We start from the raw sequence: 7,294 nt of genomic DNA on the forward strand, positions 1-7,294 counted from the left end.
AAATTCATGGTTCATGGGCAGAGACCTATGTAAAATAATAAATAACATATAAAAAATTTATAAGATAAGAAGAAATTGTAGCTGAAAATAATGGAACATAAAATCTGCTATTTTTTCTATTTATAAAAATTTTTAAGCACATAAAAAATATATTTTTAAATTTTATATATTTATAGGTGGGTTAATTTTCTTTTTATCGATTTTATATATTTAGATGTAGTCAGCGTGTTGGAAATATTGAACAACTTCAATATGCATCTTTTGACACCTTCCCCTAATCTATCTTCATCAACTGCTTTTCTTCTCTTAAATGAGATGAGTTTAAGTGTCTTGCGGAGTGTGAGATGATTCTTAAATTATATATATTTTTATAAAATTCGGTTTTGAAAATGACATTATCTTTTTAGATAAAAAAAAACAAAACAATTACCATATAATTCCGATTGTATTAAAGTATTTCTAAAATATGCTTAATCTTGTAATTTTACAGCAAAGAACACAGAATGATAGTCCCAAAAGGATATGCAGCTGGAATGTGTTGTTATCTATATTATTAATACATTTATTAAACTTAATTTGCAAAAAAATCACAATGGTTGAGCTAAGCGTATAAAATTTATTATTAAATCATAGACTCACAACTTGAACATCAAATAAACAACTTTTGACTATATTTAGCTTGCACAAACTTTTATATCCACAGTTTAGAAACCTTGACTATAATACTTCAAATTATTTGAGTTCAATAACAAATAAATTGGTTCGTATCATTCACTTGAACAAAAGGTTTAACACATCACGTAAAGTATATCTTATGTGAAAGGGCTCGAAATTCACTTTCCAAATCGTCAATTCTCAGAAAAATACAGTAAAAAACGGACCAATAGTGATATATTTCTTTGGTTAATGGCTAACGATTATATAAACTTAATCCATCACTTTTACAATGCCCACCTTTTATTCTTTTTATGCCAGATTTCATTTTTCTTTTCATGCGTAGATTGATTTTAAGAGGCATGTGAATTTATTTTGTTTGCAATAATGACTACCTCTTGAGTTCCTTGATTTCTAGAATCTTTATACCTTAATCAAAGAAAATGATTTGCCAAAGCAATAGTTTAAAATACAATAACCCCCAGCAAATAATAATAACTCCCCTTAAAAATATAATTCAATAAAATAGTAAATTTTTTTATTTAAACGATATTAATGTAATTTCTTAAAACTACAGAACATTAAGTATATAGATTATAAATATAAAATATATATAAAATAATCAAGATAAACTTAATCTTTTATACCTACAAGAATGTGGGGTCAAGATGTTTTCAAATTCGATTATCGAATGCCGAATATAAGCCGAAACACATGAACAATTAAATAGGATGTATAAAAACTTATAGAAATATTTTTTATTTACGTTTTTACGTTTTATTTTTAACAATACGTATCTTTTGCTGAATATTTACATCGAACTGTATTGCACCCACAAATAACTTATTCCTTAACCATAGCAAAAACCTATTTAACAAATTCGTAGTAAATATAATCAAGAAACTGGTTTTTAGCGCCTAGTTTATAACAGAAGACTATTTTACTACTCTACGATAAAATTACCACTTTTTATTGGATATTATAGTTTCTTAATAAATTGATAAGGGTTTCTGTATTAAAAAAATACATTTTTTTCTCGGCAACCTGTTTTAAGCCTTATTATATATCTTTCTGCTCAGTGAATTTCCATACACTTATAATTATAAATAAAATTACAGTGAGAAAAATGGACACGAAGACCACAATAAAAATGTCTATAGTTAACCCCAAAACTAAAAGTCGTTATTTATTTTTTATCTAACGCAGATGAAATAATTGATGCATAGATGGTGATCTATTTCATTATTTTGAGTTGTATATATTACACATAATTGTGTATTTTTTTACTTTCAGTTCAATGGATCGATATAAAGTTTATTATACATGTTTTAAACACATAATCCAAAACCTTTTCGCTCAAAATATTTCATAAAAGTAATTTCGTATATGATCACCGTATTATTGGTATTTTAATTTAGGATAAAAGTTGTAAAAATTACACTTATCAAGACTTGTAATATTTATTCTCTATAATAGCTATATTTCCAATTTATTAACACATTCAAAAAAGATAAAACTGAATATAAATAACTTTTGGTCAATTCTTATTCTAATATTTCTATCTTAAAGTGCATTCATGAAGAAGAAAAAAAAATATTTCGAAACAATAGTAACATAAATGATGTAATATTATAATAGATAATTCAGATTTTACAATTAAAACAATATTTTTCAGAATTTAAAGAGAAATTTTAGATAATATTTCTCACTGAAAATTTCAAAATAATTTTAAAATATAAATCAATGTTTGATCATAATTTTTTAAGGTACCTTGTAAAAGAAATTTAATATATAAGATCTTACAAAATTACTTGTGACATATATTAGAATACAAATGACAACTTTTTCTTACTTAAGAATAAAAAAGATTTTAGAAGAATTTGACAAAATTTCGGTAATTTTATGTTCAGAGATTCACAAAGTGGATTTTTATATAATATAAGTTATAACTAAGATTTTTTTTTGTTTTAAAATCACAATTACTCATATTTTTTGTTTTAAAATCATAATTTCAAATTTTTTTTTGTTTTAAAATTATGTTTTCAACATCCGTAAATTTAAAAAAGGCAGTTATCAATTTCAATAGCCATTATACAGCGGTAAATTATATTAGATTCATTTTTATACATTCAAAGATAATCGAAATTCAAAAAAAATAAACAATGTTGAATAAAACAGCTTCGGAATATTTTGTTTCTGTGCGATTTAAAATTTGACATTATATTCACGGAATGACGAGAGAAATAGAATTTATATTTGTAGTATAGAAATTTTTTGTTTAATTTGCCTGGATGAATCCCCAAAACGTTACAGAATTCTATGACACAATTAAAATTTTTTAAAACTGTATAATTTCTACAAGAGCAAGTGGAGTAGTAAAAGATATCATGTAAGTTGTGAAATAGGGTATATTTATATTTTATTCCACATACATTAATTTCCTTTATTTTTCTTAAAAAAGATAAGAAATCTAGTCTGGAAAACAGAAGAAAGAAAGATATTATATAATAGTAGAATCTTTTTATAAATTATCAGAAACAATAAAACTAAAGAGAACAACACAATTAATTCAGAAATAATTGATTTTATTGAAAATTTATTTATTAAAAGTTATATTATTCCATCATAATTCAAAACATCCCTTAAAAAGAATGAAGTCAACAATAGTTCTTTCACTTGAGGTATCACCATTACATACACCTGAAATGGGAAAGATTAACACCATTTATATTGCACCGAATGCAAACACACCACAACCTTCTTCACATTATATTATTTTATGTGGCAAGCCATTTATGTTTATGATGGACCGTCGAATTCTGGCATCAAAGATATCTCTTAACAATGCACAAAGAGAATATCTAAAGACATCTACAGGGAATACGCTTAGCAATATATGTTTTGAACCACATGTCAATTTTTCTTCGATCAAATCGATACAACTTTCTCTCGATATTATGAATGCAGGTTTACGAACGTCCGATTCTGGACTTCTTGGTTTACAGTTTTTGGATATTTATCGTGGATATCCTTTTACACTTGGGCAGGTATTTTATTTTGTGGCGGGTGATTTAACTTTTAAAGCTTTGGTAGTTTCAATTGAATTACATCAGGACTTTGAATCTGGCCTGACTATAAAAAAAGAAAATGTACAAAATTTTAAAAATAGTGGATCAATAAGTTTATCTACTACGGTTAACTTTGTTTCGACATCAACAAGGCTCATACTAGAATCCAGCACAAGTTCTCTAATAAACAACTCGCCACTCCTTAAACCAGACTTTTCATTTGAAGATCTGGGTATAGGAGGACTCAAAAACGAGTTTAGCACAATGTTTCGCCGAGCGTTTGTTCAAAGAGTTTTCAGCTCAACCGTAATAAAGAAATTAGGCATACCTCACGTCAAAGGAATTCTTCTTTACGGACCACCAGGAACAGGAAAAACGTTAATAGCCCGTGAAATAGGAAAATTACTGAATGCACACCCACCAAAAATTGTTAATGGCCCAGAAATATTAAATAAATACGTTGGTCAATCAGAAGAAAATATCCGTAAACTCTTTTTAGATGCAGAAGAAGAATATAAGAAAAAAGGAGAAAAATCACTTCTTCACATAATAATATTTGACGAGCTTGATGCAATTTTTAAAACACGTAGCTCTAGTGGCGCGAATAATATTGGAGATCAAGTGGTTAACCAACTTTTATCAAAAATGGACGGTGTTGAAGCACTCGACAATATCCTGGTAATTGGAATGACTAATAGACCAGATCTTATTGATAGTGCATTGATGCGACCAGGAAGATTTGAAATCCATATTGAGATTACTTTGCCTAGTGCAGATGGACGATTAGAAATTTTTAGAATTCATACGAAAGAGATGCGTAGTAATGGATTTTTAGGAAATGATGTGGATCTTGAATTATTGGCAAAAGAAACGCGTAATTATACGGGAGCTGAAATTTGTGCAGTTGTGAAATGCGCAGCATCATATGCTCTTGAAAGAAAAGTTCATTCAAATTCAGAACCGGAAAAATACAAGAATAGTGATTCTACAAGAATTAAAGATTTCAAAGACAATTCTGAGACACAAAAATTCAGTAAAGATATTAGCATAGATGGTAAAAACAAATTAGTAGGGGATGAAAATGATATTCATATTGTAATGGATGATTTTGTTGCTGCGCTTAATGAAGTAAAGCCAAGTTTTGGGTGCGATGAAGATTTTCTCAATGAATACATCTCAAAATATGTTTCTTTAAAATCTCATTCACATATAATTGAGAAAATAAATAAATATGTCGACCGACTTAGAATCGATAGAAACTGTTCAGACATAAAAAATATAGATAAGAAAATAGATGATCTTTATCTGATAAATGAAACCAACACAGTTAATGATAATTCAGTAAAAACTCTAAGCTTTTTATTGCACGGAAAACCAGGAACCGGGAAAACAACGCTTGCCATAAAATCTGCTTTGTTGTCGCAATTCCCTTTTATCAAAATCATATCGCCGATCAATATTGTTGGAAAAAGTGAAAATGAGCGTATTATTCATATAAAAAATATATTCGAGGATGCATATAAATCAGAAGAAAGTGTAGTGATTTTGGATGATATTCTTGCTTTAATTGACTATGTTGCTATAGGACCCAGATTCTTGAATGGCGTTTTACAGGCTATAAAAATATTTGTCAAGAATATAAGTTATAAAGGAAATAGTAGAGTTCTAGTTGTTGGAACCTCATCAAATATAGAGGTTCTCATGGAAATGGGTCTTTTAGAATGCTTTTCTGGTCATGAAGAAGTGCCATTCGTGGGTGTAAACGAGTATAAAAACGCTGTTAATCGAGTAGAAAATCTGGAGTATGATGATGAAGAGATGAGTATTAAAAATATTGTTAGTATGGTTGGCAATGACATGCAATAAAATCATTTTTAAAACACCCTGAAGAAAACATTTATACCGATTTAAAAATACTTGTTTCAAGAAAAGTAGCGAAAATTTTTTTTTTATAAACATATGTTTTTCATGCACTATTACACAAAACACATCCGATACTATTCATATTTTTATCATAGTCTTAACAACCCCAAAATGTAATTTGTAATTTATTAATCTAGCGTACACAAAATATATCCGATACTATTTAGATGGTTTTGAAAATCTTAACTACACCTCAAAAGGTAATTTATAGTTAGTGTATCAGATTTAAACAAAACACATCCGATACTATTCATATGTTTTCAAGTGTCTCAACAAATCGTCAAAAGGTAATTTGTAATTTATTAATCTGGCGTTGACAAAGTACATCCGATACATTTCAAATGTTTCTCAGTGTCTTAATAAATCGTCAAAAGGTAATTTGTAATTTTTTATCCAGCGTATACAAACTACATCCGATACTATTTAGATGGTTTTGAAAATCTTAACTACACCTCAAAGGTAATTTATAGTTAATGTATCAGATTTAAACAAAACACATCCGATACTATTCATATGTTTTCAAGTGTCCCAACAAATCGTCAAAAGGTAATTTGTAATTTATTAATCTGGTAATATCAAGATTATAAAATTGTGTTCTCAACAGGCAATTTAATATTTGATAATCTCATAAGGATGCATATTTCAGCTTCATTTTTTTTTCATTTAGTAATCACTGGCACAATAAACATTTATTCTTTATCCATTCTATAAATAAAAAAAAACAGCGAATGCACTTTCACTAAGATCAATATAGAATTTCGTAGAAATCATGTGGAAAAAGTGAGTTGTTGTGACAAAGTTATGCAAATATTTGATCTGGTATCTTTAATTAAAGGATTAAAGGTGCGATTTTCCACGGAAAGACATTGTTCAATTACCAAACAGAATTATTGTCGCCTAGCTGCACGGTATATATCAAACATGGGCAGACAGGCACGTGGGGAAATAAATATTTAGTATTCATAAACGCACTTGATTGTGGTTTCATAGCAATTTGACTCGATCACCGAAAGCAATTGTAAGTAATCGAAGCCATTACTGGAATACCGGATGCTTCCTCGTTGTGATTATCTGATTGACGAGGTAAAATTAAAAACGATATATTTGGTATGGCAGAAAATGAAATAGGTGAAATTACTGATGCAAAAAACTGTATATTTTTTTATATAAGTAACATCGAAATAATTGGTAAATATTCAAATGAAAAGTTTAATATTACAAGGGGTATAAATTAAGTTAATGCATAAGTTTTTACAGCAAACATATAGTATATCGAATATAGCATAAACCTGTAACTACATTGGATCGATCCGCAAACATCTATTCTATTAGAATTTCTACCTTTTATTATATTATAGATTCTAAATACCCATATATGCACAGATATCATTAGTTAACAAGAAGATCGCAATTCTTCATATGTTTCTTATGTATTCACAGAAGATTTAATCTCTGGTGGTGAATTTGTATTTTGCTATTGATATAACCAACCTTGGATCATATATTCAAAAGCAATCAACTAAGATTATTTTCTTATGTGAATGCATTTTTTGTAGACTTGAATGAAAAACAAATTTGATGGGCATTTGCACAAAAAAAAACAAAAAATATATATACAACAGAAAATTTCTTACAATGTTCTTATAAAT

Source organism: Rhyacophila brunnea, unplaced genomic scaffold (genome assembly GCF_057557595.1).
Source record: "Rhyacophila brunnea isolate RB1 unplaced genomic scaffold, BYU_Rbru_1.0 scaffold_35, whole genome shotgun sequence".
Classification (NCBI taxonomy): Eukaryota; Metazoa; Arthropoda; class Insecta; order Trichoptera; family Rhyacophilidae; genus Rhyacophila; species Rhyacophila brunnea.